The following is a 14171-nucleotide window of genomic DNA, read 5'->3' as shown; positions in this document are numbered from 1 at the left end:
AATATTAGTTTCTTTTCGTTGATCACATGAGATTAAACCGGTCGGTCGTTCGGCCGTTCGCTCGGTCGTTCGGTCGTTCAGTCGTTCGTTCGTTCGGTCGGTCGGTCGGTCAGTCGTTCGGTCGGTTGGTCGGTCGGTCAGATGTAACACCTACATGCAGATAATAACCTGATTGTCAAGAATGTATGCCTCACTCAGTCAGGTGCCCATATTTACCATTTTAACTTGCTGTCAGGAAAGAAAGACTTGAAAAAGAGGCTAACGTTGCTTTAAACAGAAAATGTATTGTAAATCCAAGGCATATTGACAAGAAATAATGAACAAAACTCATTCAAGCCTATTAATTTACACTCTCTTGACAAACACATAAATTAACAATGAGAAAGACAACAAGGTGTCACACACAATGCTTTAATAGGAATGCACCATACATCATAAGTGTGTTTACATAATATCGTAATTAAGAAGACATAATATATTTAAAAAAATGTCCAATCCTCTCTGATGATATGTTTCTCGGAATCGTCGGAATGTGTGTTTTATAATAAATTGTTATCATGGTATAGCACGATATGATACAGCCGAGACCCCAATCCCTAATAGTACATTATTCAAAGATATTATTTATATATAATAGGCTTTTCTATCAAGTAGCGTTTGATATCTTTTCAACCCTTATCCCCGGTGTTGTCTGCATTTAAAATGGGTGAGAGCACACACCAAGTGCTCTGTATTTTTTCTCAAACCAGTTGTTGCTACTTTGTGTACATAAGTTACTAACATTTTAAAATTTAAAAAATAGAATATTTTAAAAAAGGCGAAAGTTTCCCCCCACCCAATCGATTCGTTTCGATTCGTTTCGATTCGTTTGTATTCGTTTTTCTCTTGTATTTACTAAGTTTATTGTACAGAATAGGATGAAATGCAGGCAAACCAGCTTTGTTTTCGACTATTCTTCCATACATTATACTCTTTCACCCACTTTTGTTGGCCAAATTGTTCCGAACCAGCCTCTGTCCAATTTTTGAACCAACAAGCTTTAAATTCAACGCGTCTTATGTATTCATTTACTTATTTTTCTTTTTTTTTTACTACACTCTGTACACCAGAACGGCGTGGCCTGATACTGTATTTGTTTTAAGTTTGAAAATAAAAATATTTAAAAAAAAAAAACAGAATAATCCACTTTTAATTTCTATATATACAATTGATGATCATGTCTTTAGAAACTGTGTAAAACTACCAAAAAATTATTATTACTATTTTAAATTAAAAGGAAAAACCTGTAGGAGGACTGCTATAGATATAGATGTTTGAAAGGGAAGAATGTTTGATTTGATGTGTCTCATTGTACTCAACATAACATTCCGATTGCTTAAAAGTTTTATAATTATATTTTTCTTTAATCCTAAATTTATTTCAACTCTACGTAAAAGCCCAAACCCCCCCTCAGCCCACCACGCCGATTTTTAAAAAGAATCCCTTGAATCATCATTTAATTACACACTTGCATTTTCAGGTTTTTTGTTTAAAAATAAAATTGTAATAAGACGTTTTGTATTAGATCTATGTATAAGTAAACCATCCTAAATGAATAAATTTAGGCTACATGTAAGGAATGAGCATTACTATTGTAAATCTGTTTCAGTCCTCTGTAATACTGTAATACTCTGAAAACTGCAATACTAAAGCGAACATGCAAGGAAAATTGACGCTGTAAATTACATGTCTGAGGAGAAAAAAACAACAACAGAATAATTCACTCACACACAAGACATGATGTAATTTGTTTTCAAAACCCGATACGGCCAGAAATGAGTATCCTATTTCGTATTTCGTATTTCGTATTTTGTATTTCGTATTTTGTATTTGTGTTTTTGCGGGTCGGCCATTTTTTTCTACTTCCGCCAATGAACCGAGGTCCCCGCCCTAATGTATGTAAGAAAAACGCACTGTTTCTACTTTAAATTCTCCCTCCCCTATTCTAACTTAGCCAGGTCCGCATTTAGACCAGATGTATTTCTCCCTATGCATGAAACTATGAATAGATATCTCATCTTTCTCTCGATTCTATATAAAAGCATTAAGGTATCTGAGAGTATTATTCCTCATTTAGATACACACAGCTGAGCTATGTTTGAAGAAAATACAGCTTAATAAGGCCATGTATCTTCTAAATTAGTTATTAGAGAAACACAAATTTTCAGCATGTTTGACCGTAAAGCTTATTAAAATTTAGTATGGACAGCCTATAACATATAGACCTAATCAGTTAAGTAAAATAACAAACATTTTATTCTAAAATATAATATTTTCTCCTTTCCATTACTGCGATACAAATATTTAAATTGCCATGCTTTGTATCGTTTGTCTAAGTTTTACTCTTATACAAAGTTGCCAAAATTCTCAACTGACTACACGCTATTCAATCTATTTATTAGTTTGGACTTAAAATTTCAAGTCTCTAGATAATTTCATCAGAGCAAGTAATGCTACATCCACGAAATCCGAAGAAATTTTTTGAGGTGAATAGAATTTTATAAGTTTAAAGCTTTACTAGAATAACATGATTTTTTTAAACAAATTTTATCTTATTTACTTTTAAACGATTAATATTTACAGCACAAACAACTAAAAAAATAGCATTCCGTTAAATTGATTTTGTTTGAAATTTTCTACTGTGGTCGATAGTATCTATTTTTTTTAAAACTTTACCGCCCAAGATAATTATCGGGAATTTAACAAAAGCAAAGTAAAGAATAAACAAACGCGACACTAAAATTGTGCGAGTAATTATTGAAACTTCTCAGATGAAACTAGCTGAAATTTAAAGTCGTCTTATGTGTCTTAACTACTTAAATGTACTGCTGGTGATATGGATTAGCACCTACATTACAATATATACAAACATGTCATTTGCAGTGTTTCTTCCAGACTTTTTTCCACCGGAGGGGGGGGGGGGGGCACTTGAAATTTTCGAGGGCGTTGGGTCGAACACTGTCAAAAGTATATATTTTTTATATAAATTCTTTTCCGTTCAGCTGGGCGGCGGTAGAGTGGTCATATGTCCAGTTAAACTGATCTAACACTGTTTTTCGTATTTGGGTTGCTAAAGCCAAAAAAGCCCCAAGGTTTGAACCTAGCTACAAATTAACAGAATACAAAGCAATAGAGTAGGCAGGGCATTTGGTCAAGAGTGCAAGCGAAAATTGAAATTTCTAATAAAGTAATTCGAAGCTAATTTACTAACTTTGTTTTTTCCTTTCAATAAACCATAATCATTTTTAAAAATATTCATGGTGAAAACAGCGCTAACGTATAGGCCTACTGAACAGTAGAAGCCAATGATTAAAAAATTTACTTGGAAGTTTTAAGATACATCCTAAGAGTAATGTCTCAAGTGATTGTAAAGTGATTACATTCTGAAGTCAGAATTTATACACTACTAACGCCGGAATAAAGTGCATTGAAGATGGAACTAGTTGTTTGAAAAGCCTAATGCTTGTAAAATAAGCTGATCTGACGTTGTCTTGGTGGTTATAGTGTTCATACTCAATGTCTATTACGTTTTCAATTTTAAATTTTCGACCACAAAAAAGTGTTCTTAAGTTAAGGTTAGTATAACTAAGATACGTTTTTTTAGTACTAATAAATCCGATATCAAAGACACACTTTTCAAAAAAGCTGATATTTTAATAAACAAATTATATATTCGATATAAAAATAGGCTTCTCAAATATTGATACACAAGATTTAATATAATATACTAGATTATGATTTGTCATAAGATACGAATAACATAATATGATACCCCACAATGATGGTCTACTAGCGATTAAACACTTCTTCAATGTGAACCCCCATCCCTCCTATTGACAGTAACACTACTTAGGTTAACCGAGTTATTTCTCAACCTCAACTCGTATGACCAAATAAGTTGAATAGTTATGGGAAATAAAATGGGTCCCAGTTATGCGTGTTTTTTCATGGGTTATCTGGAGGGTCATATCCAAGAAAAATACACTGGCAGAATTCCAGGTTTTTATCGGCGGTTCATTGATGATGGGTTAGGCATCACAGAGATGGCAGAAGAAGAACTATAATGTTTTATATCATTCTGCAACAACTACCATTAAAACATTAAATTTACATCTGAAATTTCAGGCAGTTCTGTTAACTTCCTGTACATGACAATATCACTTAACGCTACCAACGTTGGAACGACCGTATTTTACAAACCAACTGACTCACACTCATATCTGCTGTGCTCTTTTCACACCCCGGCCTATTATTAAGACTACGACGTATTTGTCAAGGTGATGATCAATTTTGGAACAAGGCCCATGAGCTATTACAGTTCTTCCGACTCCGATCATACCCGGAGCATATACTCCAGTCAGCGCTACACTGCATAGGAACTGTTGACCACCAGGCTTCCCTTCAACAATTTCCAAAACAAAAGTCAGATAGAACTAAACTCATCTTACCCTACCATCCTAATTCGGTTTTAGCTAAAATATTATAAAAATTATTCTATTCTTAAATCAAACCCCCATTTAGGCCATTTATTTCAACAGAATCCTTTGGTGGTGTTTAGAAGGGAACGCAATCTTAGAGACATTTTAGTCCGGATGCGCCTGTCACCTACTATCACCACAAGGTTTGGCACTACTTCTTGCTCACGCAACTGCAATGCCTGTCATTTCACCCTTCAGGTTGAATCACTTCAGCTGCCTAAGAAACCCTCAAAATAAAAAAAAAATCACTTTAACTGTGAGTCCCTTAACGTATTTTATGTCATCCAATGTAGGCGAGGCAACATCTTTTATATTGGACAAACGGGGAAACGATTGTCTGACAGGGTTAGCCAACACTTACGGTCAATAAACAATGAAGATAGTCTTCCTGTGGCCAACACTTTAATAAGAGTGGACATGACATAAAAAAAAAGTTTTGTGTAAGCGCCGTGCGGTTTCGCCATAATTTTAAAAACCGCCTAAAAACTGAAACGCGACTTATACTTAAATTTGGAACACGGTCATCAGATGGTTTGAACCAACAGGTATCTTTCACCTAACCAACTCCCAATATGATTCTTTAATCGTCGACTATATTGGGATCAGGCGCTTCCTTCGGTCGCTAACACAATAAGCCGCTTACTTCTAAAATAATATGCTTGAGGGCTATCTCATCACGCAAGTGCTTTAGCAAGGTTGAGTTCTGCCCCTGATATATTTAAAAACTTTAGAAGTAGTATGTGGGCAATGGGAACTCAATCTAGTAAGAAGAGTAAGAAGCCACTGCCTGACCTTTCGCATGTGTATCACATGATCTGGTCAAACAAAGCGACTTAAGAGGCTCCTCTACCATCGTACCACTTTAAAAACCAATCTCAAAGATTGTAAATACTTTTGCACACGGTACTTCTTTCTCGCCGACCTTGAAAATGTGTCCAATATCTTTGCGGCCTACTGCTAAAAACAGACAATATGCAAGTGCTTTAGCCCTAAACACATGCAAGGTTGAGTTCTTCTGTCCGTGATATATTTAAAAACTTTAGAAGTAGTATGTGGGCAATGGGAACTCACTCTAGTAAGAAGCCACTGCCTGACCTTTCGCATGTGTATCACATGATCTGGTCAAACAAAGCGACTTAAGAGGCTCCTCTACCATCGTACCACTTTAAAAACCAATCTCAAAGATTGTAAATACTTTTGCACACGGTAGCTCCTTCTCGCCGACCTTGAAAATGTGTCCAACGCCCTTGCAATTTTCTTTTTGTGAATTGCACAGTTGATAATTAATAAAAGACATTATAGCGAACCTACGAGATGCAATGTTTTTATTTCCTGCATTGTTTTCATTTTCATATCTAAAATATATCTATTATCTATAATCTATAATATAACGCTGCAGGTAGTGTGTCAGTCCTCGCGTCATCGCTATAGATTTTGGAAGTCTATCCCTGGGCGCGGACGCCCAGGTGAACGTGTTGTTCGGCGGCGGTTTAGATGACGTCGTGAGTTCGGGGAGGAGAGATGTCTGGACGTACGTTCGTGAGAGCACTGGCTCTCATTACTTTACCGTAATTAACATTTTGTGAATATCCATATTCGCACCAAAGTGCTACCAGCACCCGCGCGCACAGTGGTGCTCTTAAGGAATATCCGCCCCAATGCGTGGACCCCCAGCCGCTTGCAGCGGGGTAAACTCTGAGGATAACGTCACCCGCGCGCGGTGCAGTGCGCTAAAAAATATCCGACCCATTGCGGGGACCCCAATCTGAGGAAAATTCTGAGGTACTATCCATATCCACACCTTATTGAAGATCAGGTATTGACCCCCATCCGCGCGCAGCTCAGTGCGCTGAAGGAATATTCGCTCCAATTCAGGGACTCGCACTCGAGCTCAGCGCGGTAAACTCTGAGGTAATATCCGTTTCCACACCGTGGCGATATCCATACCGTAGCGAAGCACGGGTGTAAGCGTTTGTGTTTAGTTTTGTTCTGTTCCCAAGTTGGTACATTTAAAAAAGATTCGCCGTGGCGGAGCATGGTATGCAGCTGGTCTATAATATAACCCCTCTGGTAGTGTGTCAGTTATACCGTCATCGCTATAGATTTCGGAACCATAAAAGTAAACATCAAAACTTTGCAGTACTTTTAAATCATCGCATTGACTTAACCCATATTATCCCAAGGTCTCAATTTTTTATAATTTTTACTTTCTCGTATATACGAAGTATAGAGAAAGTCTTGTAATCGTGCAAAAAAAAAATCGAGGTTTTTTGCAAATCTCGACGTTTTACACCTCACTGATACGGAAAAACATAATTTTGCAATCTTGTCCGTATGTCTGTGTGTGTGTGTGTGTGTGTGTGTGTGTGTCCGTGTGTAAACACGATAACTTGAGTACCGTTACAGGTAGGTTGATGAAATTTCATATATAAGTATTTTATCAAAATCGTAGATCCGTATCAACTTTTGAGCGATTTCCGATAACCGGAAGTGGTACTTTTTCTACTTTGAATTTTTCAAAAGCCTATAACTTGAGTACTATTTCAGATAGATAAATAAATTTGATATGTAAGTAAAAGATCTAATTCTCTACCTTCTATCAAATTTTGAGTAGTTTCCGTTGACCGGAAGTACTAATTTACGCTATTTCCGATTTCTCAAAAAACGCATGTAAATTTATACAGTACTAACAATATTGCGCACTATTACGCACATTTGGTTTTGGTGCTCGCTTGGTGCGCAATTTTTTTTCTACTAGATTTTATTCTATTTTTAAAAGTTTAAGTAAACAAAAATCATGTCTATATTCCGAGTTGACATCCCACGTAGTGTTATATTAGAATATTCGAGAAAGTTTAGGGGAGATAACTCCCGGTTTATTTGATATGGTTTAGCTTTTGGGCACTGAATGAAGGAATGACTATGGATTTTTTTTTGAAAATCAATACTTTTTTAAATATCGATTTTTAAAAAAACGTCCCATAAATGGGACGCTAGCAACGAACGGCCCCATGTACATTTATTGAAAAATAAAATCATTTATCACAAAATATGGCCAATCACGCGAAAATTAAGATTTGTACTGATTTTGTATTGTTAGACCAATGATTACATTGTTTAGGACAGCTAAAAATACTGATAATGATCAATTGGGTTAGCCATACCATGGTCGAAAATGCAGAAATTATGTTCAAAAGTCTAGTTTTCTTTCAATCTAGCATCCATCAAAGTGAACAACACTTGGAAATAAGTAAAGCTGTGACTAGTACATCTAATTATACACACATGATCACAAATATTGTTATTATTCATCGAAACTGTAATATAATTAAATATAAATAATTGATTTTTGGGGGGCGTACTTGAAATTTTCAGGGGTGGGGACCTAAATTTCAGGGGAAGGGTGGACATTGGTAAAAGTATGCTTTGTATATAAATTCCATTTTGTTCTGGGGGCAGAGCCCCGCCCCCCCCCCCCCCACCCTCCTCCGAAATGATGCCTGAAAGAAACTCTGCCCTCAGTGAATTTGCAAAAGATGATCCGGTCCAGTCCCAGATGTCATCCAGCCATCTTCTCTTTTGTTACCCTCGCTATTTCCCCCCCTCTCACAGGCGTACATTAGGACATCAGACATCTTATTTCTAGGGCACGGATCCGTCTCTAGGGGCTTGTATTGAGTGTTCATGGCTCTCATCCATGTATGCACCTCACTATGCGAACAGCTCCCAATCTAACATCAGGAATCTCCTTAAAAAGTTAACAAAGTAAAACTGGTATCGGGAACCTTTGCAGGGTAATATTATTGGGGCATGACAATTGTACACAGCTAATTCACATCTCTGCTATATGTAGCTTCATCTCTCTTATATGAAGAGAGTTAACCAACCCCATGACTGAATCATTCACCTAAATCGTGGCCATTGTTATTATTCTGGTTTGTTATAATTTAAATATCACGCGCTAGTAAATTTACAGCAATACTAAATTAGTTTGTATTCAATGGTATTAAATACTTCAGTAAGTGTAATTCTGAAAACTTAAAAATAAAATGTAAGTTTTTCAATATGTGCAATTTTTAATACAATAATATAAAAGAAATTATAGGTCAAGGTCATAATTAAATATCTATAAATACTACTTAACACCCCAAAGTCAACAGTTAACAAAGTCAAAAATTGTTTCACCATAAATAACCATTTAACATAAATATTTGCATCTGTGTTTCTCGCTAGTGTCCAATAAATGTGACGTTTGTGTAACAATCTGCATAAATATAGGTCAAGGTCATAATTAAATATCTATAAATACTACTAAACACCCCAAAGTCAGCAGTTAACAAAGTCAACCATTGTTTCACCATAAATAACCATTTAACATAAAAATTTGCATCTGTGTTTCTCGCTAGTGTCCAATAAATGTGACGTTTGTGTAACAATCTACATGGGGCCATTCGTTGCTAGCGTCCCACTTATGGGACGCTTGTTGTACACTTGATATAACGAAGTAGTAAAAAAATTGCTATTCTTAAATTTTTATCAGATAGAAATATGGTACTGCTACAAGTTTCAAATGTATTTTGCACTTAAAATGTTAATATTTTAAAAGATATGCATTTTCCTGTGCGCATGTTTTCTTTTTTCCGCCATTTTGACAAGTCCTGCAAATCCGGCACTATAACATTTTTCTAAATAATTTTTTTTTCACAAAACACACACAAATTCAATAGTCTAACCATTTTCAAATACAATGAAACATAATTTGTGTTTTAATTAGTTTTTAATAAATTTTAGCAATTTTTTTTACAAGCGTCCCATAAGTGGGACGCTAGCAGAATATGGGTTAATATAAGTGTTAGAGTTAGATATAGGGGAGGTAATTAAAAAATAATTTGAACTCACACTAATTTTAAAAAATGTGAATGCAAATTTTGCGGACGTCGAAGAGGGTATTATTGTCAGAATACTATAATTAGCAAAATGTGAATGCAAATTCTGCGGACGTCAAAGGTGACTTTACTATTGGAAGAATATAACAAGCAAAATGTGAAATATATATCTATAATAATAGTTTCGCTGTCTGTCTATGTATCTATGTATCTATGTATCTATCTGACAAGAACGCTCTAGAGAAAACACAAGCAATTTAAAAACATGCACAGTAAGACGGAAGCGAAATATGACGTCATATTTAGCATATTGTAGAAAATAGTATCAAGCCGGAGAGTGCACACAGTAATATGACGTCATTGATTCTCGAGTAAACATTGAATATAAAGGCAATTTTGTCTAATCTAAATGGTTTGCGTGAAGAGTTTCATTCATACAATTCTTCGGGTAGGGGCAAAGCCCCGCCAGGTTCTTCCTTTAGTTTGTATGATCTACAAATGCGACCAGTGTTTCTTTCAGATTTTTTCCTCCCCGGAGAAGGGTGGGGCGGACACTGGAAAAAGTATATAATTATATTTCGTTGAATGGGACGGTAGACATGTTTTGGGGTGTGTGTGTGTGGGGGGGGGTTGGTTTTAGTTTAGAGAAAATAGACAGCACTATCAACCTAGCGCCCGTTGTATCCTTCCTCAACGGGCCATTTTTCTCGTATATACATATATATATATATATATATATATGCTTTTTTACATCTTTCTATTCTCACAGTTTATTTTACTACATCTGGAGGGTGCTGGGTTTGCAGAATGATAATAGTAAAAATATAAACCTTATTGTCAGATATATTATTAATGAGACATAACACATTAACCACATTAATAATGACTTATATTTACGTATTTACAAAATGTAACAAAATAAACCGGGAGTGATCTCTTCTAAACTTTCTCGAATATCCTAATCTATAAAAGGCCCCGTGCGCTCTTCTCTCTCTCTCTCTCTCTCTCTCTCTCTCTCTCTCTCTGTCCGCAAAATATTTTCGCCGGACATCACGTCAGAATCGGCAGCGATATATGGATACCTTTCTACGGACTTTTGTTGAAAATAATATGTTAGATGTTTTAAATGTATAGCTACACTTTTATTTAAAGAAGAAAAATAAAAAATAAAGGCGTATTCGAATGTAGAGAAACAGTATTATTTATGCAACCGGAAAGGCATTAATACATGTGAAAAAGAACGCATAAAACTGTGACGTCACTAATGTCTATACATTACCTAATGACGAAATATGCCGTGTTTAGAAAAAAAAGAAATGAACTATTTCATTCAAATTTGATTTAGATCTGCGTACACTATGAAATGTATACAATACAATTTTTCCGGCCTAAACTCATAAAATTTATTTTATTTATTTGGATTCTAGATCTAGAGATTCTAGATTTTAGATCTAGACTAGATCTAAATCTACGCAATAACTAGATGTAGACGCTAAAACCTAGATTTAGCCTTAGACTCTAACTACTCTAGAATCTATTCCAAAAATAAATTTCTATATTAGGCCTAAACTAATTCAAGACTTAATTATTTTATACAAAATCTTTGTTTGGAACTAGCTAATTTGGGATAAAAAATTAATTTGAAAGAATAGGCATATTCGCGTAAGTTAAGATTTTAAAATACGTCTTTCATTCTCCATGTACTTATAACCACGCAGGTGGTGCGGGTTCGAGACACACCACGTCAAACTTGGTTATTAATTTTTTTTATATGTGAATCTTCCGATTTTAGACTATATAGAAAGGAACTACTTCCTTCCAATTTGATTTAGATCTAGATCTAAAGATCATCAAGACGTACGCTACGAAATGTATACAATTTTATCGGCAAAAGTAATACAAATTACTTAAAAACAACATAATGACCATTGAATAGCCATATTTTTTAACGGAATCATATAAGTCACTTAATCAGTGTGTGCCTGTGTTAAATTAAATGTGTCGGATATTTAGCTAATTAGTTATTTCTTAGCTTTGCTACTAATATCGTTCAGCGTGTAGTAAAGCACATTGCGTTTTGACTAATAACTATTTCATAAATTATTTTTCTCAAACAAGAACATTTTAAAATATATCTGACCTCGACTGACTGGCGCCTTATATGAGCTATAAATAAAAAAAAATGTCCACGTAGGAACCTCTTCATAACTCCTGAGGTCGTAGACCGACCCTCGTGCGAATTGATTAAGCATTCAAATTCTCAATGTTTTCGAGAGCCTAAGCGAAGCTGGGCAGCATGCCTAGTTATATATAAAACAACAGTGGATGGGGACCCGGGAAATAGTTATGATTTTTAATCCATTTTAAATACTTAAACATTTTAAAATAGAATGGTTCCATGACAAATGATCTCAGGAAAAACGATCTCAGACAAAATATCTCAGACAAAATATCTCACGGACAAATGATCTCAGGACAAAAGATTATTCATAATTAACTTTTAATGAATCATGTTTCATAATTTTTAGTGCTTAAATCACAACATACGGTTTTAAGCACAACTGGCATCGTGTGTATGTTGGAAACAGGAAATGTTTTAAAAACGATTATGCTTTTATTGAATAGGCAGTTATATTTTAATGTTTCGACCATATTCTAGGATTTAGGCACAACTGGCTTGACTTGATCTAAAAGCATTTCTGGATCCAATTTGTAATAAAATAATATTATACCCATTAATAATAGTTTGAGTTGAATATTTTCAGTTTCGCAAATAACACTTTAGCAAGTAACATTTTAACTATAATACTTGATTGTTGGGATTTAGTACCTCGAGTTTTTATTTTTTTATTTTAGTACACTTTTAAAAACTGTTATTCAAGTCTCGATGTGTAATTTGAAATTTTAATTTGAATCAAACACTTTTCGTTGATCACTAGCCCTTTTCGTCATGCATAATAAGTTGATTAATTAATTATATATAAATATAGTCAAGAGTTCGAATATAGACCCTGTAAGCACGAAGACATATGTTGGGGCAATTTAACAGTTTTGAGCAAACGAGTTGAATGCTTTTAACACGTTTTTCTTAACTCAGCTTCGCGTTTGTTTGTTTGTTTGTTTGGATGTTTGTTGTTAAAATTGACATCGAAAATTAGCTCACTTCTGATTGCTCTTGAGATCTGAAATTTGGCATACAGGCTACTTTCGCCTAACAATTTCAGATGCAATCATAAAAACTAGCAATTAGAGACCGTAATTAGCTTAATTTAATTACGCCCCAAGGACCATAAAATTGAGGACATGATTTCTAAAGATACCGACAAGACTGGAGGCTTATTGACACAGTTACTTCGGCCCCAATCGATGTGAGCGCGCTGGCCGTGATCGTATAGTGCTTAGTACTTCGCGTTGTGGCCGCGACAACCCAGGTTCGAATCCTGGTCGCTCAAGATTTTTTTAGTCCGTGTATTTATAAACACTTAATCAAGTCATACTTAATCAAGTCATTAGATAAAGTAGAAAATAAACTATATAAAAAACTTTTTAAAAAACCACGTTTTTCATGTGTAGCAACGGACTAAAAAGGAGAAAATAAAATACTTAAAAAAAACTTTTTAAAAAACCACGTTTTTCTTGTGGACTAAAAAGTAGAAAATAAATTTTTCTTTTGTGCTTCCTCGAGCTGTGCAGATTCTTGTGATGACTGACAAAAAACGTGAGTCGGGCAGATGGGTCGGGAAATTTGATGGTGAACGTACCCACGTTTTTTGTCAGTCATCACAAGAATCTGCACAGCTCGAGGAAGCACAAAAGAAAAATTTATTTTCTACTTTTTAGTCCACAAGAAAAACGTGGTTTTGTAAAAAGTTTTTTTAAGTATTTTATTTAAATGATGTAAAAATATCTAGTTTTTTTCAACAGTTTTATGAAATTTTACTACTTTGGTACCTTTTTGTTGCATCTAATTTACAAGGATGATAAATTGAAATCAAATATAAAGCAGGTCGTAACGCATTTTCCACTGAACCATTTGTTTATCATGCCAAAATAATAAATCTAAGGTTTCGCTTTAAATATTTTTGTCAATACCTTCCTTTATTATTGTAAACTTTCTTCTTCGTTCTTAATTTTTAATGGTCGAAACAAGCGTTAGGTGTCAACTTATTAATGTTATGCGCAACGTAGGCCGTTGACTTCGATTTCAGTCGTTTTTTTTTTTTGTCAAACCTAGAACAAGTCAAGATTATTTGATTCAATTTGGAATTGTCTCTCCTAGCAGAGTTGCTGTCCCCATCCAAACCATGTTGTTTAGCCACCATGAGCTTTACCGACTCGACCAGGCCGGCCTCTTTACATACTTCAACTCTATGGTAATTCAAAACAATATCTCACTTCAAACCAGTGCGTGAATTAGTTCAGGTCAAACAAATTAAGTTCATGTCAGATTATGTGTGTATGTGTGTGAGTTGGGGGGGGGGTAGTTAACGTGCTAGAAAACGGGGTGGTTCTAGGTAGGGTCGGCTTTTCCGTCTCCAGCAAGAAAACGAAATAAACGGTTGAGTTGGTTATCCACTTTTTCAGACACTGAAATAGATAGCGTTTTAAATTATTAAACCGTATTTAACCTACCATTATTAATATTTTGAGAAATATTTTTTTAGAATAGATATGGAGCAAATATTAAATACAGCTTTGAAGTCTGAATAATATTTTTTCAGCTATCTAGTTGCTATTTAGTTAACGCCTGTTCAATTTAACTTTGTTT

The sequence above is a fragment of the Physella acuta genome, unplaced genomic scaffold (genome assembly GCF_028476545.2).
Source record: "Physella acuta isolate Inbredline_101_S28 unplaced genomic scaffold, ASM2847654v3 ptg000397l, whole genome shotgun sequence".
NCBI classification, from domain to species: domain Eukaryota; kingdom Metazoa; phylum Mollusca; class Gastropoda; family Physidae; genus Physella; species Physella acuta.
Note: the sequence above shows the minus strand (reverse complement) of the source record.